General features: G+C 44.5%; 1 long non-coding RNA gene across 1 annotated transcript; it reads right to left on the bottom strand.

The window, feature by feature from the left end:
• Nucleotides 1-811: 811 nt before the first annotated feature.
• Nucleotides 812-19,290, bottom strand: LOC109319578. Its single transcript, XR_002103547.1, has 2 exons — nucleotides 18,929-19,290; nucleotides 812-1,091 (listed from the first exon to the last, which is right to left on the bottom strand). It is a non-coding gene; the product is annotated as an uncharacterized LOC109319578 (long non-coding RNA).
• Nucleotides 19,291-26,266: the final 6,976 nt, after the last annotated feature.

Here is a 26,266-nt window from a genome sequence, read left to right as displayed (position 1 = left end):
GGCACACAACACTACCCACAAACAGCTTGCTGGTCTTCTAGCACCACCTTCCTTCCTCACATCTGCTGCCCCTGTGACTTGAAATAGCTAATGGTCCAAGAACCAGTTTCACCTGGCTGGCGCACAGGTTTGCACATGTATGTCTAAGGAAGCACCAGAAGAACCCTCTGTCATTTGTGTAATAGGCGGTATGTCTAACCTGCTGCACACACCATTCAGACAATTTGTTCACCATCGCTTTCCAGCATGCATGTTGGTGTCTACTGCCCTTTCCCTGGGCTACTCCATTGCAGCATAATCTCTCATTAAACCTCCTAAAGGAGTGCAGGGGGAGGGGAAGGAGGATTTGCACTCCAGCAAGCATCTGAAAATGCAGATTTCTGGCACGGAGAGGTTCAGGCATGTTGTGAATGGGAGATTTGGGAAATTTCCTTATGAATGCTTCCGGAACAATTCCCCCAATTTTCCCACAAATGCCATTGAAACCTGAGGAAAATCTTTTTCTGATGAAGGCTGGGGAAGCTATCAAATCCAAGAGAGCTCTTATTCACAGCCTAACTAGCACCTTTGTGTAGGAGACATGATTTGGGTTAAATCTGGTAAATGTAGCAAATGTCCCCCTGAAGCTAATCAAGCCTGGAAAAGGGGTGGCACTATTTCTTCACACACATCCTGATCAATATTATTTATCTGACTGCGTGTGTAAGATAGCCATGTCCCCTCCACCTAATGCCCACTCCCAGCCCCTCCACCCTGTGGGTATCAGCGGGAGAGAACCTGATGTCTGCTGGTAATTATCTGCTGCTGGAAAGAAGTGCTATTCCTTTTATTTTTGTAATGCAGATCAATGCACATGTCACTACTGAAAAGCGATGTCATTTAGGATGGAGCATTAACTGCTAGGAATGGATTCTGAAACTCCTCTCTGGTGGGTGGAATATTTTCAAGGGAAGCGGCACCTCTTGAATCTTGAATTTCATTTATCCCACTGTCTCTTTAAGAATGGCTGGGTTAAGGAGAGGGTGTTTGAGAAAGTGACAGTGTGTCATCTTCATCTCCAAGCAAACTGGGGCTGGTGATCAAGTGGTAACCTGGGAAAGAAACAAACAGGAAATTCAGGTTAGCAGCAGTGACAGACGTGAGAAGTGTTCTCAGTACCATGGTTTGATGGAAGAAAGCAGTGCTGTCTTGGGTTGTAGCAGAGAGAGGCCTGGAGGACAGAGGGCAAGCACTAGAGAAGGGAAGGAGGGAGAATTAGGGTGGAAAAAAGAGAGTAAGACCTAGAGAGAGAAAGAAAAAAGACATTAGCACTAAAATAATTCTCATGAGGGTCTGGGAAGCATCATCTGGAGTGCTTTACATTTTCTTTTCTTTTGCCCTGTAAAAGAAGCTTCTAGCCGTGCTCTGTACTAACTAAGATTGGGTGAAAAAAACTAGAATTCAACTTTGCAAACAATGATACTTGCTTTCATTGGGCAGCAGTGGAACCCGAGAGTGTTCAACCTTTTTGTGTGTGCAAGACCCACTTTCAGCAGCCCATAGCCCAATAGGGAGAGCATTTAACTAAGATTTTGGAGATCTGGATTTAAGCTCTTACTTTACCTGATTTAGATACTATAATAAATAATTAAGCAAACAAATCAACAGCAACAAAAAGGTATTAAAAGGTTATTAAGTCAAGTACTCAAAAGTGTGCTCTTGTTGCAAAAAAAGAAAAAGGGCCAATAGCATACTTGGCTGTATTAATAAAACATCAACTGAATCTAGGAAGTGATTCTCACACTTTATTTGGCACAAGTGAGGCATCATCTATGTCCACCTTTGGGCCCCACATTTCAAGAAGGATGTTGACAAAGTAGAAAGGGTTCAGTGGGGAGTGACAAAATTGGTTGGAAGCGTAACTTATGAGGAAAGGCTGAAAGAACTAGGACTGTTTAGTCTAGAAGAGAGATGACAGGAGGAGTATTTGAAAAGTTTTCAAATAGTTAAAGGATGGTTATAAAAGGGGTGGAGGCAGGTTATTTCTGCAGCTGTAGGGGACGGACTAACAGCAATGGCTTCAAACTGCAACAGAAATGTAGGTTGGAGACTAAAAAGAAAACCTCCTAGTAGCAGGGTTATTACACATTGAAACAGGCTTCCCAGAGAGGCAGTGCAATCTCTATCCTTGGAAGGCTTTAAAAGCAGGTTAGACAGACACTTGACTGGGCTGGTTTTAGTCAGGGGCAATTCTGCCTTGAGTTGGGCACTGAGGTAAATGACCAATGATACTCTTCTGTTTTATATGTTCACAACCTCATTCCCATTAAGCCTGATTTGCAGTTGCCCAGTGAAACCCTATAACAATGAAGACCATGTTGTGGCCATGTGAAAATGTTCAGTATTTGTGATTTACCCACAAAAGTACAAATAAGCTGCTTATCTAAATATCTATAGAAAGGAGTCAGTGAAACTCTGTAACTTTCCTGCTACATAAGTTAGGAATCTAGATGTGCTAAAGCAAATGCAGACATGGTTAGGATTAGAATTTCTTTTCTTTTTTCCTGAAAAATGTTCAAGTCACATTAGAACCAGAAGGTTATAGAGCCCCATCAAAAGAAAAATTCAGACCCAGGATTGACTATGGTGCTTCTAGGAAACTATCAACACACACAACAGAAAGAGAGAGAGGGTCTCACTAAATGTGTACCATTCCTACTGTACACTTTACACAGACATTCAAAAATGTGCGTTGCAAGTTTCAGGATGTTGACCAAAACAATTAGTCAACAGCTGTGAGGAATAACAAAATGTGATCCGCTCCATCATGTAGTCTGTATATGTTACAGGTATTACAGAAAATATTGCAGTACTTTAAAATTGTCGTTTTGGAGCATGTGCTTGTTATATAAAAGTTCTTTTATGAATATCTTGTACAAACAAATTTTGCCCTATGAGTTGTTTGAAAAATGTTCATTTTTTAATAGCCTTTTGAGTACTTGCTATTTCCAGTATGTTGAACATGTGTGATTGGTCAACCAAGTCAATTGGTGAATTTCCTAACTGAATGTCTTACCTTTTATAAGGCTTATCAGTTTCTGTATAACAAATGTTTTTTGTTTAGACATGAAGCACATTTGCTGCTATTCAACAAATACCAGATTAATTTGCAAAATGCTATTTAAAAGTGGTGTGTGAGAAAAGAGAATAAGAAATCCTATGTAGAACTTGGCAACATATGCAAATAATTTTTCTCGCTATTCACCTACCTCTAATTTGCTATCTCCGCTATGATAATTTTTTTAACTGTTGTTTCTTTCATCATACGTTTGGTATGAAAGAATGACATATGGGTAGTTTGGACAATGATCAGTCTCTGTATTAATCTGGCAAATGGATTTTTGAAAGGTACTTATAAATAAGTGCTATGGTAATTTTGGAAATCCTTAAAAAGCAGACTCTGTGTGCAGTACCAATGAACATTGCCTTTTCGCATAGTGTAAAATTATTCTTTTTAAATGTACTGAAAATATGGCAAAAAAATTCTCCAAACCTGTTCAGCAGGTGCCAGCTATAGTTACCGGCACCAGGTTAATGTTTTTTGTTTCTTATAGTGCTCTTAGGTTATGGAAATGGAAGGCAATATATTTCTTATGTAAGTGGAGACATTTCTGAAATTAAGAATTCAAATGGTGGCATTTTATTTCTGGATAGGTTCCATGTCCCTTTTTTTACATTACAACTGGGCTGTTCAAATACTGCCTGCAGGCCACATGTGGCCCCTCAGGGTTAATTTGTGGTGTCCTGGGCACTCACCCAGCTGCTGCTCCTCCCCATCACTCTGGCTGTAGCAGCAGATAGGATTGCCGAGATCCTTTCTCTCCTCTGGCTTCACTTCTGGGCTCTGCCCAGTGGGTGGTGCAGCACAGTGCCAGAAAGCTCAGGATCAAGATTGGTGTGGTGTTTGTGGGGTGGTTGGTGCATGGCTGGGGAGCTGAGAGTGGGGGGCAGGGTGCCCATGTGTATTGTGCAGTAGAGGAGGAGGCAGCATTGCAGCAGAAGAGGGTGCTGCAGTGGGAGGGGGTGCCTACATAGCATGCGGCCCAGGGGCCTGCAGCTTGCTTTGATGTGTGGCCCTAACTCATGCTGTCTGTGCCGGTGTTTCAGATGTATGCAAATCCCAGCATTCTGATTGGTAGCCCATACCAGTGTGTGCCCCCTCCCCCCCCAGCTGCTTAGAAGCTGGACAGCCCTGTATTACAGTATAGCTTTGGGAACATATATGTGACCCCCTTCTCAAGGATTTGGGCTTCTTAGCAAACCTCTAGCTCATCACCAGCCTCTCTCCATGAACATACTGAGTATTTACAAGTTATGAATCCTCCCCAGCTTACTTAAAAATTTTCCTTTCCACATCTTAAGCCAGCAGTCACCCAGAGGCAAAAGAAATCTATCCTTCAAAAAGTCTAACTTTCACTCGCTACGTCCTAATCCATTATCTAGGCCCACTAATGTGCACTACATCATCAGAGGAGCAATGCACTGATGATGTAGTACAGCCCATATACATGTACATCATCAGAGTTATATCCTTCTGATCTGCCTGTGGGTTTAATAAGCATTCCAGATGGCTTGCTATGCCTGAAGCAAGAATGGATAATCACACAGCTCTACCCTCAAAACAATAATAAAATAAGGACACAGTAGCATAGGGGCTCATGTCTGCCAAAAACATTCAATAGACTGTATAATACAATAGTCCAATGTGATTGGTGAGGCACATTTATACCCTAGCTATTTACAGGTGAAAGGGACCTAGTTTTAAATAAAACAGAGGTTACAAATACATGGTTTTATTGTTATTATATATTACACTGAAATGGAATTTTCTCAGCCAGACAGAGAGCAGGGATGCTGCTCAGTTACTGGCTGGCCCACAACTGTATGGTTGTTTCTCATGTACGCAAATCCCAGCCTTCTGATTGGCAGGAGAGGGAAGGCCTGATTTGAATAATGACTCACTGTTGTTTCTCAAGAGCCATACAGTATGCACATATCTAATCTATTATCTATTGTATTTCCAGGATATCCATCAGCCTAGTTTCTAGCCATCAAGTACAGTAATATTATGTGTCACGCAAGCTGTGCCAACACTTGTAAAATTATTCATTGGTGACACCCATTGTTAGCTATGGATAATATTGCCAGTGTACCAAAGGCTGTAGGATTGTCCACAAAGGGCTCTGTCAGTGCCACTCATTCCTTCCCAGTATGGCAGCCATGCTCTCTGGTTTTATTGTTTTATTTTAGAAGTGGCTTTTCAAACAAAAGCTTGTAGGACTCTGCTTCAAAATTTCTGTGCTTTCTCCAATAGGTGGAGAGCTACCAGTGAGCCATCATAACCCTGTGATTTGCATAATGACTGTACAGTTATCGGTGTTGCTAGAAGTTGTGATCCCTATTTTCTGTGTAACAACTGTTACACATGCAAAGGTATCTGTCCTTGTTCATTATACTGTGTCTGAAAGCAGCATGGAAAAATCATTTGAGACTCCCTACTAGAACTGTTGGTAGTGAAGAAGAAAGAAAGGTAATAATAGCAGGATGAAAAGACCAAGGTAGTTTCCAAGTTAAGCACCATTTATGAGTACTAACAGACATGACTAACAGGAAATAAGAGACCCTATGAAAATTGTTGATCGGTGTGTGTTTCTTACACAAGAAGAACAAGAAGAATCAGAGGAGAGTTTGTAATACTATAGGGAATCATTTCTCCATACACTCAAGTAAGTAAAATGAGAGAATACACCTTCTTACAGATGCCATCCTAGTGGAAATGAATACCATTTTCAACATTATTCAGTGAAATCTTTACAAGGCTGGGAAAACCCTGCAGCACAGGTGGGATTGTAAGACTCCAGTGAATGGAAGTTGTACTGTGGAGATGGGAATTCAGTTCAAGACTCAAGAGAAAGGCAAATACAAAGACTGACATAGACATGCACACATATGTAGATAGGTGAAAATGGTAAGAAAACACTAAACTACATATTTCATTCTGGAAGAGAGTAGCTAACTGACTTAAACCATTTGCTGCACTAATTGCTGGAGTATATTTTCTCCAGCCAAACAAGTGGGCTACACTTTAATTTTAACATTAAATGCTGTTAACTGAAATGAATACACCACGTTTCCATAATATGTGTTACTGAAGCTGCTATGACAGATAAGAAGCTGCTAGGCATGATGTGTCAAGAAAATGTACCAGAAGAAAAGTACATAGAGCTCCTGTCAAAAATACAAGAAGAATTCCATACCACGTATCTTCTTAATATGTTATTGAAATGATTTTAAATTGTGTATGTACAACCAGCCAGACCTTTAAGGGTTAACTGCACACAATGTAATGAATTCAATAATGATGAGCTAAAAAAGGTCTAATTAGCAAGTAACCACTTTATTATGAAAGGAAATGGTAATGAATTTAATAGCTCAAAATCATTAACAATATTTAGTTTGCTGGTCCTTGTTCTCTATTATCCTCATTAATATGAACATTTAATATGTTTTAAAATGGATTTGTAATACTTTCTGTGCCATGAGGTTACACTGACAGAAAGAGTGTAATTATTCTGCTAATTGTTATCCCTGTCTGTTTGTGCTCCAAATAGCAGCATATTTAGGTGTTAATAAAAAAAATAAAAGTAATTAAGAGAGGGAAGTTTAAAACCTAATTAAACAAAAACTCTAAAATTACAGGCTAACTCATGTAAGAAAAAAAGTTTTGTAAGTAGGAGCTCTGTGTAAAGCCTTTCTTTCTGATTTTTTTTCTCTGCTGTCAAAAAGGAAATATAAGCAGTATTTGTTTTGGTAAGAAGAAAGATACCTAGGAAAGCATTTCCTAAATTAGAGGACACGTCAGAACAGCAGGTACTCTGAAGAGGGCAGTCTGCAATTGCAACTAATCTCTGAGACCACTTTTTGAAAAGAGGGGTGTTGATTTTCAACCAGTCACACCGAAGTAGTTTCCTGTCACATGATACCTCCATATTTCATCTACTCACACTAGTAGTTCCCTCCTCCTGAGATTCCCAGCACATCTTCTCTTTGAAAAGGCCACTTGTATGAAGTCATCCTAATAGCAACATCTTCATTTCAACAGAGGCCTTCCTAAAGGGTTCCCTGATTCTTTCTTTGGAGGCTGTATTCCCTCACCAACATCCTCTCCTGATCTCTCTCAACAAAGGACCTCTCACTCTTGTGAAAATCTCAGTTGATCATTTCTTACACACACCAAGTTTATCATTTCCTCACTTCCATTTAAGTCACTTCAGTTGCTAAGGTCTTGTTTTCGCTGAAGTAGGTTGCCTGAGACAGTCCATGCAAGTTCATCCTTCCAGCTAGCCTAGCTGGAGTGAGAGTGATCCCATTGCGAAACAATAGTGGAGCTACACAGGGTGATTGGAGAGTTGATTTGAATAGCAACTGATGAGCTATTGTTAACCTGAGCTGCAGTTTTCCTTTTCTGTTACTAGCTTTAACATCAGCAACACTTGAACATCAAATTCATCCCGCCCACCCTGGACCAGTCAGCCACTTCAATTTTGAAGCGCTACTTGTCTTGAGCTACAGACTTCTCTGTGTGGATAGCAGTTGGGTGAGGGAGAGAACTCTAGTGATATCTTAAGCTAACATTGAAGAGAGGACAAGATCTCAGAGATTTCCTCAGTCCTTCCTGCCTGTCTTCACACCACACACCTCTCTAAAGAGTTGTCATGATCCTCCCACACCCTCTTTGAAAAGTCTTCTATATCCTCCCCTACTTTCTCACTGACTAAGTACAGACATTCAAAAAGCCTGAGCCTGAACTGATTCAATCTTTGCAGGATAGTCTAACCTGCACAGATTGAAACTATTTGCAAATGAATAGACATTCACTTTTGACTCTGGAAATGCAGTGACCCAGGCCAGAAGTCGGGGGGCACTAGAGTGTGCTCTCCCTTCCCTTCTGCAGCAGCCACAAGGCTGGAGGGAAGCTGACCTGCAGCAGGGGGAGGAAGAGGTGTGGCCAGGCCCTGGCAGACCTAAGTATAATTGGGGAGTAATTTAAACTCCCCACTCTGGCCTGCAGTGACCCCAGCCAGGGTGTGCCTGGAGGGAGAAGAGGGAAGCAGCCCTTTCCAGGCTTGTCCCCAAGGTGGGAGGCATGGCCAGACACTGGCCATGGCAACACCTTTGGCAAAGGAGCAGCAGGGAGGGAGATTAAACTCCCCTGTCTCCCCTCTTTCCCATGGGTATGGAGACCCCAGCTGGAGTCTACCTGGCTTTTCCCCCTGCTGGCTGCTCACATGGTGAGAGGCATGGCCAGTGCTGGTTGGCATGGAGTGCTGGTTGGCATGGCCCTGCCATCCATCTGCCTTGCCCTTGCCTGAGGCTGGAGCTGAGGGGCTGAGACCAGCTGGCCTGTGGGCACTGCTGAGGGTGGTCATTGAAGGGCCAGCCTGGGCTGGGCTTCAGGGGCAGGGCCCTTCCCAGCTGGCTGCAGTTCAGGCTGGGGCTGTGGGAGCTATGCGCCTGGATTGCTCCTAGCTCCCCATGCCCAGGATGGGCCGGGCTCTCATGGAGCCACACTACCTGCAAGGAATCTGTCACTCATGATGCAGCCAGCCCTGCTCAGCCTTGGGAGAGGTGGGCAGATAGCGATGTCGGCACAGGCCAGGCTGCAGGAGCAGGGCCCTTCCCAGCCAGCTACAGCTCCATGACAGCCCAGCCTGGCACACACAGGTGGCAGCTAGCCAGGCAGCAGTGCAGAGGTGATGTTACTGCAGCTACAGGCAGGCAACTTGGCAGCTGAACTGGCCATGAGGGATGACTCCATGATGCCCGCACCTGCCCAGGACTGACCCTGGGGCACTCCACTTGATACTGGCTGCCAACTAGACATTGAGCCATTGATCACTAGTCTCTGAGCCAGGTGCTCCAGCCAGCTTTCTATCCACCTCACAGCCCATTCATCCAGCCCATACTGCCTTAGCTTGCCTGCAAGAATGCTGTGGGAGACTGTATCAGAAGCATTGCTAAAAATCAAGCTATACCACATCCACTGGTCTCCCCACATCCACAGAGCCAGTCACCTTATCACAGAAGGCAATCAGGTTTGTCAGGCATGACTTGTCCCTGGTGAATCCATGCTGACTTTTCCTAATAACCTTTGCCTCCTCCAGGTGCTTAGAAATGGATTCCTTGAGGATCTGCTCCATGATTTTTCCAGGGACTGAGCTGAGGCTAACTGGTCTGTAAACTTCCCTGGATCCTCTTTTTCCCCTTTCTTAAATATGGGCACTATGTTTGCTGTTTTCCAATCATCCAGGACCTCACTTGATTGCCATGAGTTTTCAAACACGATGGCCAATGACTCTGCAATCACATCAGCCAACTCCCTCAGCACACTCAGGTGCATCTCATGTGACCCCATGGACTTGTACATGTCCAGCTTTTCTAAGTAGTCCCTAACCTGTTCTTTCACTGCTGAGGGCTGCTCTTGTCCTCCCCAAACTGTGCTGTCCAGTGCAGTACCTTGCCTTTGAAGACTGAGGCAAAAAAGGCATTGAGCACTTCAGCCTTTTCTGCATCCACAGTTTTGCCTCCCCTATTCAGTAAGGGACCCACACTTTCCCTGATCCTCATCTTGCTACTGACATACTTGTAGAAACCCTTCATAGCCCTTGCTGGCTGCAGGTCCAATTGTACTTTGGCCATCCTGACTTCATGCCTGCATGCCTGAGTAATTCTTCCCTAGTTATTTGTCCAAGCTTCCACTTCTTATGTAACCCGGGCAGTACTCCAAGAGGTACCCCCTCTCCAATTGAAGGGATCAAAGCAGGTGCACAAGCGTTGTGGGAGGTGTAGGGACTCTCCTCCCCTATACAGCAGAGCCAGACCACCAATGGGGACTTAACCATATACCTTTTAATACTGGGAACATAACAGGCATAAATCAGAGGGTATAGTGGACACTACAATGCCCCAAGGGGGCAGGATTCAACAAAGGTTAGACACTTACAATCATTGACAAAACAGGGTTAACAAAATATAAAACTCAAACAGCAGAACAAACAGTACGGGTTGGTGAAATATACAGAGGGCACAAAATGCAAAATGTCAAATGACAAAGAAATATAGGGCCTTGGTACCTGGAGGGGGAGAAAACACAATGGCCCCTTTCCGCTGCAAGAAGATTTGCTTCTTGTTATCTCACTCACCCCACCTGAGGCTTGAACCCAGCTCTCCCACATGGTAGGCAGGAATGCTGCCACAGCCACCACTGGTAGCACTGCTTGAGCCTGCTAGGGGTCTTGACCGTCCCAGAGCCCCTGCCTCATGTTGCACTGCCTGGCGTCTGATTGCAGGAGCTGGAAGCAGAGCTGGGAACCCCTCAGGTCACTGCTCAGATCCTTGCTGGAGCTGGGGAGCCTCTCCTGCTGGCTGCAGCCTCTCCTCAGGGATCCTGGAGCCCAGTGGGGAGCCTCTCCTGCCGGCCACACTCCGCGTTGCAGAGGGTCCCACTGCTGCCTGCAGGTCCTACTCTTTCAGGCTCTTCCGGGGCACTGCTCCTGCTCCGCTGGCTTAGCTCTAACCAGCTCTGTGAAGCTCCTTCCCTGTTGTCCCTCACTAGTCTCTCCCCTGAGTCAGCCCACGCTGCCCCTTTTATCCCCCTCCAGGTGACCCAAGGGGCCAATCGGGACACAGGGGGGTGAGTCTCTGGGGCCTGATTAGTGCGGAAAGGGAATCCCAAGTCCTTCAATCATCTTTTGCCCCTTCAAAACTCCTCGGCCAAATCATTACCAGATTGGTGCGGAAAGGGAATCCCAAGTCCTCCAGTCATCTTTTGCCCTTTCAAAACCCCTGGGCCAGGTCACTGCCAGCCAGCCCGTCACACTTATAAACTTCCTTTTTGTGATTTAGTTTACTGAAGAGTTCCCTGCTAAGCCAAGCTGGTCTTCTGCCATACTTGCTAGTCTTCTTGTACATTGGGATGGTTTGTTCCTGCGCTCTGAGTAAGGCTTCTTTGAAGTACACCCAGCTCTCCTGGACTCCTCTTCCCCTCAATCTGGCTTCCCAGGGAATCCTGGCCATGAGTTCCCCGAGTGAGTTGAAGTCTGCTTTTCTGAAGGGTCTGTACTCTGCTGCTCTCCATCCATTCTTTCCTCAGGATCCTGAACTCAATCATCTTGTGGTTACTGCTGCCCAAGTTGCCATCCACTACTACCTTCCCCACAAATTCCTCCCTGTTTGTGAGCAACAGGTTAAGAAAAGCATGGTCCCTAGTTGGAGGCTCCAGCACTTGCAATAGGAAGTTGCCCCCAATACTCTTCAAAAACTTCCTGGATTGCAGGCATGCTTCTGTATTGCACTCCCAGCAGATGTCAGGGTGATTGAAGTCCCCCATGAGTTTCCTGTGATCAGGAAACTTCCACTACTTGTTTGAAGCCTCATCCACCATTTCCTCCTGGTTTGGTGGTCTATAGCATACCCCCACCATGACATCATCCTTTTTTCTGTGCCCTCTGACCAGGAGCAATACGTAGGGGGTGCACCCCCTGAGCCTGGCAGTGCATCCCCTACAAAAAGGTGATGCCAACACTATTGGCAGTGCCATCCCACTACTGACACCACCAGTGGCATCTGGGGGTGGTCCGCGATCCCCGCTGGCCACTGCTGCCAGTGGCAGCTGCAGGTGGTCACTGACCCTTGGTCGGCACTCATCCCCTGCCCCCAGCCACCGACAGTGCCAGTGGTATCTGTGGGGGCTCCCCAGGTTACCACCACCACATTCCCACTGCTGCCATGCCCCCACCAGCTGCCGGGGCACAAGTCATTCATGCCTCTGACCCTAACCCAGAGACTCTCAACAGGCCTATCTTGTTTCAAACTGGAGCTCCAAGCAATCATATGGCTCTTTTACATAAAGTGCCACTTTTACATAAAGTGCCCCCTCCTCTTCTCCCCTGCCTGTCCTTCCTGAACAGTTTGTACCCATCCATGACAGTGCTCCAGTCATGCGCGCTATCCCACTGAGTCTTTGTTATTCCAATCACATCATAGTTCCATGATTGTGCAAGGACTTCCATTCTTCTTGCTTGTTTCCCAGGCCCCATGCATTTGTGTACAGGCACCTGAGGTAACTAGTTGATTGCCCTGATTTCTCAGGAAGTATGAGCACCTCCCCTGTTGCCCCCTTCTTCTTGCTCATTTACCTCAAGGCTTTGATCTCCATCCCTCAGTGAACCTAATTTAAAGCTCTCCTCACTAGACTAGCAAGCCTGTCTGCAAAGATGCTCTTCCCTCTCTTTGTCAGATGGCTCGCATCTCTTCCCAGCAATCCTTCTCCTTAAAAGAATATCCCATGGTCAAAGGAGCCAAATTGCTGCTGGCACCATCACCTGCACAGCCAGGTGTTGATCTACAGGATGCACCTGCTCCTGCCCGGCCTCTTTCCCCTGACCAAAAGGATTGACAAGAGCACAACCTGAGCCCCAGACCCCATCACCCTTGCACCCAGAGCCCTGTAGTCACTTCTGATATGCTCAGGGTCTCTCCTGGAAGTATCATTGATTCCCACATGGATGAGCAGTATGGGGTAGTAGTCAGAGGGACAGATGAGCTTTGGTAATCCCTCTATGACATCTTGGATCCAGGCAAGCAGCAGACCTCCAGAGACAACAGGTCAAACTGGCAGATGGAGCCCTCCATTCCCTGCAGAAGACAGTCTCCAACCAGCACCACCTGTCACTTGTTCTTGGCAGCAGTCATGTTAATCAATGTTCCCTCTAAGGAGCATTGTGAGCGCACTGCCTTAGTCCGTGAGCGCGCCACCTCGGTCCAGCATGGGACACTTACTGAAGGGGGATAAGGGCTGGGGCCTGGGGCCAGAGGCTAGAGCTGGGGGCTGGAGCTGAGTGGCTGGGAGCTGGGGCGGAAGGCTGGAGCCAAGAGGCTGGGGGCCGGAGGCTGGAGGCGGGAACTGGGGGGTGGAGCCAGGGGCCAGGGGCTGGAGGCTGGGGCCGAGGGCTGATGCAGGCTCTGCCAGCTTCAGGAAAGTGCTCCACCGCTCCACAGGGCCTGCACCAGCTCCCCACCCCAGCCTCCATTCCTGCCTTGCCACATCTTGGGGAGGAGCCGCTGCCTGCCCCAAGTGCCAGCTCGGGGACACTGCTCCGGTCTCTCTCTCTCTTACTGCATTTCTTCCATGCAGACCTGCCCTTGCAAACTTGCCTGAAACTGGCCTGTTGGCTGCAAAGAATTCCTTTTTTCCTGCTTTCTCACACCAAGCTGAAAGATTTGCCCCTCAAAAAGCAGGGGGGGTATGCCATGAACTGACCTAGGAGCCCCTGCAGCCCCTGGTCACTGGCTCCCTGGTCACTTGAGGAGTCTTCTTTTACACCCTGCTAATCCATACATTCTCTTTCACATCCGTGTGAATTGATTATTGCTGGTTGGGGTCCATGTGCATACCGTCTGCATAAAATAAAATCAACATTAGACTTTCTTTAATACAGGTATGCTTTGAAACATGTCTTGTTTACAGATTAACTTTTCATTAAAAAAACATGAGTCCTACTTGTTTATTTGAACTATAGCATTCACTAAGCCAACTTTAATAATATTTTAAACCATACAGTGACTACACAGTTGATTCTGTCCAAGGCTGAGCCCACATCATGCTAGCTACAGTAAGCACTAGGGCCCATTTGTATGAAACCTACTCTAGTACTGAAGCCTTATGATCTATGGCAACTGTCTAAATACAACTATTCTACAACTGGTACCCTTGAATACTTTGGAGAACATGGGAGATTTCTACAATTTTCTTCTTTTTTTTTTCCAAAAAAGTTTTGAGGGTCCCAGGTCATGTATTTAATTTAGTCTGGTTTTACACCTTACTTAACGTCTCTTCAGAGGCACTTGCTGGGACAGGGGAACAGGCAATCAGTGGACTAGTGCTTATATATCACTAACTGTACCTTATTTGGGAGTGGACTAGCATACACACTGGTATGTGAATAAGTCTACCTAGCAGCTAAACCAAGAAAACCCGTTCTGTCAAGTGTGCTGGTAACTTAGTTGTAGATCACCTAGTCAGGAGTCTGTAGTCACCTGATGCGGATGCATAAAGGCCACTGGAGCTTAAAAGCTAAATGGTCTCTTTTTATGAGAAAAGAGCAGAAAGAGCGGAAAGCTGGCTGCAAGAATATGGCTATAGGATTTTGAGGAGAAGCCATGGGCAGGAGCTCCTGGACACATCAGAGATCTCTCATCAAAGCCCCCAAAACATTCCAAAATGGCCAGTTAATGACAGGAAAATGTGTTGATCTAGATCTGTATATTTCTAGTGCTAACTAAAGTAAAAGGTGATTGGTATAGGGGACACTGATGAATACAGATGAGTGGGATATGGTTTTCCTGTCCTGTGAAAGTTTTGTGATTTCAAAACTTTTTCTCTTCCAGAAAGAAATAAACTAAAGCCTTTCAAAATGGGCAGAAAACCCCCAAGAGAGATTGGCCCTTTCTTGCACCACAGATTTGATGGTATCTTGGTGGTCAATCAGATAAATCAGTGACTTGACAGTAGGTTTCCCATATCTTTGATGAGTACCTTAGAGCGGGATGTGGGTCAGGGTTTCTCTCTTTTTGATTTTTCATGGAAAACCTCAAAAGGGCTTTGTTTCATCTGATGCACAAAGGGAAATCTTGTGAAAACTCAGAAAGTTTGAATAGTTAGAAAACCTTTTTGTGTCCAGTTCTAGTGTCAATAAGTATTTTAAACAATGCATTATTATAATTCACCACAAGATTTAAAGTATTGTAGTATTTCATGTTCACCTAAATAAATGGGAAAAAATGTATGTTTTTTTTTAAATCCACAGAGAAAAAAAACTAATATTCAATTTACATAAAAGTTAAACATCAGATAATGTTTCTAATAACTTGTAATATATATTAAGTAGTTATTAAGTGTCTCAATTTTCATAACCTCAAATATTTAATAGAACTAGGAAACAGAGAACATTTCTGGACAAATTTGTTATTGTAATAATAAATTAGGTTTGGGTGATAGTGGAACATTTTGCAAGTTCTTTTTAGCTTCACTTTATTTTCATTTAATTTCCTTTCAAATGTTATTTTTGAAAAACTGGAATCTTTTGTTTTGATAGTTTTAAATGGAAATATTTTGACTTTTTTATTTGAAATGATGTCTTGTTTTGAAATTCCCTTTGATTTTGTAAATAAAGATTTTAAAAAATGCTTGCAATAAAAATGAAATACACTGACCAAGTGATAATTATTTTCAACTTTGGATTTTACAATAAAAAGTTTTAAACCAATTTTTCACTTATGATTCTTTTTATTGTTTTCTAGAACTGCCAGTATAGTAAAAAAATCAATTACTTGCACAGCTATAAATAGAAGTAGTTTAAACAGTTGCTACTTACTAGAGAAGGCCTTTTCCTCCTATAATTTCTGAAAATATTGCCTTTGGGGATGGGCATTTTCAAGAATTATATACTGTCTTCTCTAGTAAGGATTGCCTGACAGAACAGTGTCAGCACTGAAAGTACCATTCTAGAGAGAGCTCAAGTAAGAAAAGTAACATCAGGCTAAGCTATATAGGGAAAATAAGCATTTCAAGAACAGGCAGAGGATATGAAATCTGGAGATGTGCAAATATCGTAAACATTTACTGTGATAATCCCTATAGATTTTAATCTGAATTCACTTTAGTATGTTCATGGAATTCCTGCATACATTTCAGTGACCCAGTTTAATGAGACAAATATTCCTTGCAGGAAAATTTCATTTGGGAGGTGGCAGGGGGTACCATATTTGTACCTGAAGAGTTTGTACAGTCTTCCAGTCCAGGAACTAGACAATACTATATGGTTTCATTGACTAAATGCAACAAAGCGGCACAGCTCAAATGTACCTCTTGCATATTTACCATGAGCCAAAAAATTGTCAGATAAATTTAAATAATTAAATATTCTCTGCGCAGAAAATATGGAATAAATTAATCTAATAAATGATTTGTTCCTCTCTAACCTAGTCCTGTAATGCTGCCATTTTTATATATATTTTAATTTCAGCAGCCTTTTCCCCTCCCATCAAATATCTCCATCAATTTTACCATACGGAGACATCTACATTAGTTATCTCTTGAACTCATTTATATTCTTTTTTTTCCCCAATGGCTTATTCTGATTGCTTCTTGTACTCTGCATAAAATTGTTGAGCTTGTGTTTCATGCTTATTCCTGGTTTCCTTAAGGTCTGGAAGGCATCTAATCTTAAGGGCCAGACCCAGTATTCCTTAACCACTCAGTACTCTTTAAGACCCCTGTTGAAGTAAGCTCTGTTTGTAAAGCTCCCCCCCGTTCACTTTGGGGGCACTATTTAAACTGCCGTATGTGTTTTCAGTAAGTAAAAATGGCAGGATCAGGTCCCAAGTGAGTTAAGAGTGGCTGTTAGACCACAAACTGCTACTGGAAAGGCAGCTGGCTAATTGGGGTAGGGCAGCTGAAAAGGATCTGTCTGTTTGCCTTGAAGTTCCTCTCATCTCTGTCCTCCTCTTCCTTTGCTTTCCTCCGATCCTTTCATTTATTAGTAGGAAAGCTGAATTGGGACCCTGAAAGCAGCTGTTCACTTCAGATTCTCCAGAGCAAGTTGGCTCCAGAGGTGCTTAGCCACTTCTCTGAGACTGCTGCCTGTCAGGGTGCAGCTGGGAAGGGAAGTAGTGGTTTCCTTCAGAGTGCTGCTGGAGGAAAGCTAGCCACAATGTTTGAGGGGGAAACCACTGACTTCCCTTCTCAGCCTGGCAGCAGTGCTCATTAGTGCGAGACAAACAGACGTGCTCCCTTGAGATTAACTGCTATTTGCAAACCTGAAGTATGAACACTTTCAGGGGTCCCAGGACTGTGTCTCATGTAGCAGTTAAAGTTTACAGGCTGGGGGAAAGGAAATGAGAGGCAAGTGGCAGATGAAGAGGAGAAAGAAGGAGAAGTCAAAAGCTTTCTGGGGAAAAGAAGGGAGAAGGCAGGGAGGGAGGGAAGCATGAGCATATGAAGAGAAAGGAATTGGAAGGGCTACAGTTTAACCCCCCAGTACACTTGTCATTGTGTATCAACCACTCTGCTGCACTATGTTGTCACTCCACTGAAGCCAATGAAGTCACACTGAGGATGAATTTGGCCCAGTCAGCTGTTTCCCAGCACTGCATCACTTGGGGGAGTTGATATAAAGATATGACATCACCAAAAAAGTTCTAACAACCGATCAAAATGTAGCTTTGGTAAATCAGTATCCAAAGTGCTACTGTAATTGCTGCTTCTGAAATGTTTAAAGGGTAAATACAGGCAGTCCTCGACTTACAGTGTTTCAAGTTACAATGTTTCACATCTGCAACATTTATAAATTGACACCAGTTTCAACTTTCTGATGTCATTTTCAACTTTACACTTGATCCGATGCAATGCCACACCAGCGAACAAGTTCACTGTGTCACCCACATCCCTGGAGAACATCTGTCCAAACTTCCTTGGACACTTTCTTTAAGAAAGCAGACAAGACTCCAGAAAAACCTGCAGCCAAGACTCCTGAAAAGACTCCAGTCAAGAACCCTTCAAAAAGTCCAGCAAAGTCACCTCAAAGAAGTCCTTCCAAATCAATGTGATTGCTATTTACAATATAAATACATTAATGTAGCTATCTTAATCATCTATAATTGACTGAGTACAAAATTCTGGGTTACTTTTGGTGAAAAAAGGGTATCGGGCCTTGGTTCAGGAGCCAATCCCCCATTTATAACATTGTTTCCTATGGGAAAATCAGTTCCGAGTTACGTTTCAACTTAAGACACTGTTTTCAGGAACAAGTTGTGTCGTAAGTTCAAGGACTGCCTGTAGTACATTGCAGGCTAATGAACTTGAATAATGTAACAAATACGAACAGGTCCCAAATTAACCCCTCCTCATTATTTTGAAATTCTTTGATTTTACAAGAGTGGCCTGATCTATATTTTAACAGAACTCTTATGAAAAAGGTCACTGAAGTCATTTGTTGGCAACATTTTGCAAACATTTCCTAAAGGTTTTATTCTAGACAGTTATGCGACTCTTCCACCTTGCAGCCCTTGTAAGTATAAGAGAAGCTGTTTACATGGCAAGATTCAGTAGCTATCATAGGAAATTCATTTGGTCATTGGACCTCAGCGTCATGTGCCAGTGAAAACTGTGTTCCTGCTAATAATGGAAGCAAAACTAAAAATGACATCTCCCTCCATTTTCAATAGAAAAAAACAACTGTGAAAGCCAAAAATATTGGTTTCTCAGGGCACCAATAAAAGCCTTTGCTCTCTTCTGCAAAACAAACAAGAAAGTGCCTAATATTTCTTCTCTGCGTTCAACTTGGTTGATTTTATTAGCTAAGATATAGGTATATTTTATGCTTAACATTTGCCTTGCAAGCATGCAGTGAAATCTGTAGTTTATATGATGAGTGCAGAGTTTCTCACTGACAAGCGATGCTGGGTTCCAAAGACTGCTGAGAGCATGTTTCTTTCATGGTTTTTTTTATCCTGCCAATGGCTTTTCTTATCCTACCCAAGAGAGGAATCACATGGAAAGATGAATTCCCTTCCTTTAAGTGGCTTCCTTGGTGTGTGTCTCTTTTCCCATGGAGACACAAGAATATCTCCTGGAGAGACTATAAGAAAGTTCTTGTTGCAGAATAGGTAGCCAAATATTGGAAAAAATATATATATGTGAGCTTTGGGGATGACAGTGAAGAAGATGTTTATTGTAACTCTCATAGGGAAGAGGACTGTTTCTTAGAAAAATCTCCTGCCTTTTGGAATTACATATGATCAGACTTCTCTGCCAGAATGGAGTGACTACATAATGATGGGTATCTTTCAGGAGAGAGTAACTGTGGGTACTTCTTGTAACACACCTCCAAGTATTGGCATTCTTAAGTTTTCAATTGCCTGGTCTCTACTCAAGAAACCAGGTTCACCACCCTGTTTCCAGTAGAAGGCTATTGAACAGGTGGTCTCCTGTCAGCTTTAGATGCATCTAAATGCCATCAATTTCTTAGACCCTTGCTGGTCTGGCTTTCATTCTGGATATTGCATGGAGATCGTGCTCAGGGCCTACTTGATGATCTTCACTTGAAGATTGACAGAAGAAATTGTATCCTGCTGATTTTACTAGATCTTTCAGCAGTCATTGATACAGTTGACCATGAGGTTTTAATAAAGTGTTTATATGATCTAGTGGGTATTTATGAGGCCCCTCTAAATGGTTCCACTCTAGCAGGGAGGTCCCAGAGGGTGGTGCTGAAAACTCATTATGCCCTCAGGACCTTTCCTGTGGAGAGGGGCTCCATCTTGTCATCTGTCCTGTTCAATGTGTACATGAGGCAAGACGAGGCAGAAAATTAAAATGAGGTGCCATCCGTATGCTAATAACACTCAGCTCTGCCTCTCTTTCTCACATGCCCTTGGCCCTGCAATTTCAGTCCTTTCCCAGGCCATGGCTGTAACTGGGGATTGTACTGAACCAACTGAAGCTGAATCCAGAGAAGCAGAGGTGATGGTGGTATGCAGACCATGTGACCTGAGGGGAACTAGGAAACCTACAATGGATGAGGTTCAGCCTCTACTTGTCACTCAAGTTTGCAGCTTTGGGGTACTCCTGGATTCTCCGCTGTACCCAGATCTTCAGGTGATAGCACCAGCTCCATCTAGTGAAAAGTATGTGACCAAAACCTGCCAACACATCTCCATCACCCCCACAATTACTACACCCCACAACAGAGCCATCAGCATTCCTGGATCTTTCAGCTGCACCTCCAGAAATGTAATATATCTTATTCAATGCACCAACTGCACTGATGAAAAATATGTAGGAGAGACCAAACAACAACTGCGCACCAGAATGAACACACACTGGAAATCTATCAAAGACAGGAATACCCAATTACCTGTGGGGGTACATTTCTCACAAGAAAACCACTCTCTCTCCAATCTTTCAGTCCTGATCCTCAAAGGAAACTTAAAAAACACTTCCCAGAGATGAGCCTATGAACTCCACTTTATCAACCTCCTGGATACTAAAAATCATGGACTAAATCTAGACATTGGATTTATGACATATTATAACCTGCCTAACATCTGACTCCCCAGGTACTTCTCCACAATTCATCCCCCTTCTCTCCCCTCACCCAGCCTGCCTTTCACCCACTGACTCCTCAATCTACATCTTCACTGCCTGCCTATCTTGTATGCACACCAGCCCAGCCTCTGGCTTCTTGACTTTTCATTCCATCCAAGAAGAGCACACACCAAATGCTGAAATTTTCTTAGCCTGACGAAGGGTTTTTGAACACAAAAGCTTGCTTTAAATTGTTTTCCAACTCTTTAAATTGGTCTAATAAAAGATATCAGATTCACCCAAAGAACCTCGTCTGCCTATGACCTTCTCTTTGAGATTTAGACCTGGCCACCATTATCCATTCTTTCATAACCTCAAGGCTATACTTTTGCAATGCACTCTATGTAGGCCTGTCCTTGAAGACCATCTAGAAGCTGCATCTGGTGTAGAACACAGCAGCCTGCCTTCTGAGAGAGAGGAGGTGCCAACATCTCATAACTCCAGTGTTCCAGAGTCTGTAGGGGCTCCTGATAGTTTTCTGGCTGCAATTCAAGTGGCTGGACATGACCTAAATGGTCTTGGACCTATGTACATATGGCTCCACATTCCCCCTTATGCCCCTCCATGATTCCTAAGGTCAGCTGGGAGTAAACTCCTGCAAGTACCATCAATATGCCAAGTCCACTTAGTAAAAATGCATGGAAGTTCTTCTCAGCAGTTGCTTTTCAGCTCTGGAACTCCCTCCTTCTTGAGGTTCAACAGATCCTAAGTCTGAACATCTTTTAGAAGTACTGTAAGACCTTCCTGTTTATACAGGCTCTTAGGGTATGTACAAAGGCTACATTTATATCAACCTAACCAGGGTTAGGTTGATCTAAATCCTCACTCATGCAGGCATTTGCAGGTTAAACCAGGCAAAAAATAGTAAGGAAATGCACTAACTTAGATCAAGAAAGGGTTAACCAATCTACAAAGAGGTTACTCTGATCTAGGGAACACCTACATGTGTTCACAGTACAGTCCCAGGGCTGTTCACAGTACAGTCACACAAGCCATGGGGCTGTGCTGTTCCTACCTTCTCGACCCTGACTGGACTATTTTTCAAACCGACCCCTCCCCTCCCCCGCCTCCCCGTGGGGAATCCAACGACTCCTCCACAGACTTTCCAGCCACCCCTGTATCTGTCAAACTCTCCCCAGACCTGCCAGCTCTCCACTGCAGACCCACCAGGCCCCCTGATCCCTCCAGCCTTTCCCCTCACCTTGAGTTATTTTTCTCAGGCTGCTTATGCCACTTCTGGCAGTGGTAAATGCCTACACATGCTGTTCCCAAACTAGGTTTAGCCAGCTTAGAGTAAAACATCTAACCTAAACTGGGTGCAGCAAATGTGTACATAGCTTTAACAAACAAATTTAGGCTGGAATATTGGTCTTTGTTTTATGTTGATTTTCTAGTTCCCTTGCAGGTAGTTTTCTTCTCTGGCTGTTTCTTTTGTTTTATAAGTTATTCTGTTCTCTTATTGGAAGCCACCTTGAGCCTTTGTTAAGGAGGGGAGCAAACGCATTGAAATAAATAAATATGTAATTCTGAAAAATATTCCATAAGGACAAAAGATGGCCGTGACTGAAATATTTCTTCTTCAAGGACAACTGACCTTTTACATTGCCAAAAGAGATGCTGGTCTTTGCCAGGCAGCTAAGATCTGGATTTAGAGTTTCCCAAAATTCAAAAGCTGATACAAGGGATACGGTTTTTGGTCTAGTTTGTCTATGACTTAACATCTTTCAAAGCTAATTGTTATTTACCTAGGCATTTACACAGTAGCCTTCATCCCTTTAGTATCTGAATGCCCGCCGTCACTATTAGATTTATGCAAAACACTCCTCTGTGCAGGGCAGAATTACTCTCATTTTATAGGTTGCAAATTGAGAGTATAGGAAGAACGATTTGCTGAGGATCTGTGGCTGTACAGAAATAGAACCTAGGTATTCTGAGTCCTGCCCCAGTGACTTTACCAGTGGTGCCCAGCCTTGTTTCCCAGTGGGCCAGATTATCAGAGCCTGGTCCCTCCATGGGCTAGATCCAGATGGTGTTCCTGATCCAGTGCCTGGGCAGGCACCATCTGGCCATGCAAAGGGGAAGCAAGGAAAAGGCTAGCCTCAATGCAGCCCCACAGGGGAAAGGAGTTTGATACAAGCCCATGGAGACAGAAAGGGACATGGCTAGGCTCAATCCAGGCCCATGGTGAAGGAAGGGGTCATGACCTGGCCCCAAAACGGCAGAAGGGGGCATGTTGTGGCCCGGCTTGGTAAGGGGAAGGAGTGGGCATTGTTAGGCCTCAACAGGAGGGAAGGGGGCATGGCCCAGCCCTGCAAGGAAAAGGTGGGGGTGCGCACAGTCCAATCCGATGGAGGAAGGGGTGTGGCTTGTTTCTGCTCAGCCATATGCAGGAATTGAGGTTTGGTGATTTGACAGGGGGAAGGGTGGCCATATTAACGACCGCCAAATTGGGTGGCTGCCACATTTCCTGACTCTTAGGGAGCCCTGGAGGCCAGATGCAATAGCTCTGTGTGCCACATTTGGTCCATGGGTCAGAGGTTAAGCACCACTGGTCTGTACCAACTTCCCACCTTAAAGCAAAAATAATCCACCACTGTTCTCTGTTTTTAGACCCTTAAGCTTGCCCACTCTTAGAGCACTTGACATATAAAACTATTGCCAGTGAATGATTCAGTTTTCAGACAATGAATGACCATTGTCTGCTAAAAGAAGCAGGCTCATGCTTGCAGAAATTTCATGCAAACCCATTTTCTTTCTTCTCATCCTTTATGTCATAGCATAGCTTTTCCTTATAAACAATTAGGATATGATTTGTTTTAATAAAAAAGCTTTAGGAATGAAAACAAGGTCATAAATCTGGTGCAGTCCCATGAAGCTGGCATGGCAAAAATCCAGCTAACCTTATTACTTACACCTAATATTTCCTTGCATGGTGGATGGAGGGCTTGGGGTGGGGAGGTTGGTCTACTTGTCTGCTGCCCAAGAGAAAATTGTATAGTGCTTAGGTGCATTTATTCTAACCAGCTTCATGTTGGAAAAGACTTGATTCATCAGCAGTTTTCTTCTTTCAGCAACCAGGGTCATATTTTATAGGCATTAAGCCATGGAATCACAAACTGTCCATGTCTTGTCCAGACATCAGCATAACTATTTCCATATGAATCTAGGTCAAAGCAAGAATGAAATGTTAAAAAATTGGTATGTGATGTGAAAAAAACAAAGAGGCAAGTAGAATGGCTGAAGTTCAGCTACCTGCACATCTGAAGTTTGTTCAACACAATCCCTGAAAACTTGTGCACCCTGCAGAATTCAGCCTCCTACAGACAGATGGTGAGGTTATTAAACAGAAGGGTTTTGCTGAAGGTTGGGATCTCAGACCAGAAAGCCATTGATGCTTCTGTAAGGAAGGTCATAAGATGCAAAGCAACTATTTTTGGCTTCTCTATCATGGGCTTTTTTCAATATCATTGAAAACTCAAAAGTATCTGGCTGGCTTTGGTCTCCTGGTGCAGAAGCACTATCTAGGGACTGAAGGAGCATATTGCACTCAAGCTGTTCTCTTTACTTTGTCTAGCATATACCCTACATGTAGGGCCACAGGTGAAGTGATACCTGAGTAAGCACAACTTCTCATCTAGAAGGGGCTTCCCAGTTGCCAACTTTTTAAGGTGTTTTTTTTCCTGCATAGCCATCATCTCAGGTGGCACCACAGGGAAGAGAGAACCTGTAAAGAACCCCTCCCTCTAGTATACCCTATAATATAAGTGGAATGTATAAACTCAAGTAACAATAGTCTTCTTTGCATACATGGAGATGCTTCCTAAAGGAGCTGAGCTGAGCCCATGACTTCTACTCCTGCCCAGGCTCTGATAATGTACTAAGCAATGAGCAAGCTACAACACACTAAAGGAGGTCTCCCTGGCATGTAGCTGCTCAAGCAGGGACCGTGCCTCCCTGAGATCCTCATAAGCAGGGATCCTGGTTTTCCCTGATAAAAAAATCACAAATTCTCTGATAACCCCCCCCAAATCCATTATTAAAATGAAAGGCCCCCCACATACAGGGCCCTGGACTTCAGGAGGGCAGATTTCAAGGAGGTAAGGAGAATAGTTGGGGGACACTGAGGCCCCGGAAGGGAGGGGAGTTGGGTGTCCAAGAAGAGTGGTCATTCCTTAAGGAGACGATCCTCCAAGCCCAAAGGGAGGTAAACCCAACATGTATCAAAGGGGGCAAGAGGGCACAAAAGCCCCCATGCCTCACCAAAAGTATCTGGGAATGTCTCCTAGCTAAAAAGGAGGCATACACCCAATGGAAGGGACAGGCCATCACCAGGGAGGACTGTTCCTTTGTTGCTCAAGACTGCAGGGGGCAGTAAGGAAGGCCAAGGTGGAGATGGAAATGGGACTAGCTACCTGGATCAAGGACAACAAGAAGTCCTTTTTTAAATACATAGGGGGTAAAAAGAAGTTACCGGATAACATGGGGCGTCTTCAGGACACACTAGGAAATCTGGTTGTCGCACCAGACAGCAAAGCTAACCTATTTAACAATTTCTTTGCCTCCATTTTTCTGAGCAGGGACTGGGTCATCCCCCCCATTGGGACCCTCATAGGCCCCAAGGGAGGCGCACCAGGCCTAGGGTCAGAGATGACCTAGTCAGGTAACTTCTTGAGGGACTGGACGTATTTAAATCAGCAGGTCCTGACAATCTCCACCCGAGTGCTGAGGGAATTAGCAGAGGTCATTGCAGGACCCCTGGCACAGCTTTACTAGCACTCATGGTGCTCTGGTGTGATGCCAGAGGACCGGAAGTGGGCCAATGTGGTTCCCATTTGCAAAAAAAGGAGGAAGGAGGACCCAGGAAACTAAAGGCCTGTTAGTCTTGCCTTGGTCCTGTGTAAGGTTTTTAAGAGAATTATCTTAGCTCATGTCCACAAGGGGCCAGCAGGGGAGATTATTCTTAGGGGCAACCAACATGGGTTCATTAGAGGCAGGTCCTGTCAGATCAACCTGGTGGCCTTCTATGACCAGGTCACAAAATCCTTGGATGCAGGTGTCATGGTAGACATAGTCTTTCTGGACTTTAGAAAGGCCTTCACCACTGTCTCTCACCCCATTCTTATTAAAAAACTAGGAGACCATGGCATCAATACCTCCATAGTCAGATGGGTCACTAATTGGCTGGAGGGGCCGCACCCAGAGAGTGGTAGTGGACGGGTCTTATTCCACCTGGAGGGATATGGGCAGTGGGGTCACCCAGGGCTCAGTCCTTGGGCCCGCCCTGTTCAACATCTTCACCAGCAACTTGCATGAGGGGGTAAAAAGCACTCTGTTCAAATTCAAAGATGACACTAAGATGCAGGGAGAAGTGAGTACGCTAGAATAGGCTGCAATCGGACCTGGACAGGTTACAGGGGTGAGCAGATGAGTCTAGGATGGGTACTGCACCTGGGGAGGAAGAACCAGCACCATACCTACAGGCTGGGGAACTCCCTTCTTGTCAGCGCAGAGGCAGAAAAAGGATCTTGAAGTCATTATTGATGCTAAAATGAACATGGGCCGACAGCGTGGGGATGCAGTCAGGAAGGCCAACTGCACCTTGTCATGCATCCACAGATGCATCACGAGCAGGTCTAAGGAGGTGATCCTCTCCCTCTATGTGACACTGGTCAGGTTATAGTTGGAGTACTGCGTCCAGTTCTGGGCACCGCACTTCAGGAGGGATGTGGGACACATGGAGAGGGTCCAGAGGAGGGCCACCTGCATGATCAGGGGTCATCATGGAAGGCCCTATGAAGAGAGCCTATGGGACCTGAACCTGTTCAGCCTCCCCAAGAGCAGGCTGAGGGAGGATCTAGTGGCCATTTACAAACTAGACAAGAGGGGACCAGCAGGCACTGGGAGAGTCCTTGTTCCCCCGAGCACTACAAGGAATGACAAGAAATAAAGGTCACAAGCTGGCAGAGGGTAGATTTAGGCTAGATATCAGGAGGCGCTACTTCACTGTCAGGGCGGCTAGGA

Source organism: Crocodylus porosus, unplaced genomic scaffold (assembly GCF_001723895.1).
Source record: "Crocodylus porosus isolate Cpor-Errol unplaced genomic scaffold, CroPor_comp1, whole genome shotgun sequence".
Classification (NCBI taxonomy): Eukaryota; Metazoa; Chordata; order Crocodylia; family Crocodylidae; genus Crocodylus; species Crocodylus porosus.
Note: the sequence above shows the minus strand (reverse complement) of the source record. Positions and strands in the feature narration are given on the sequence as shown.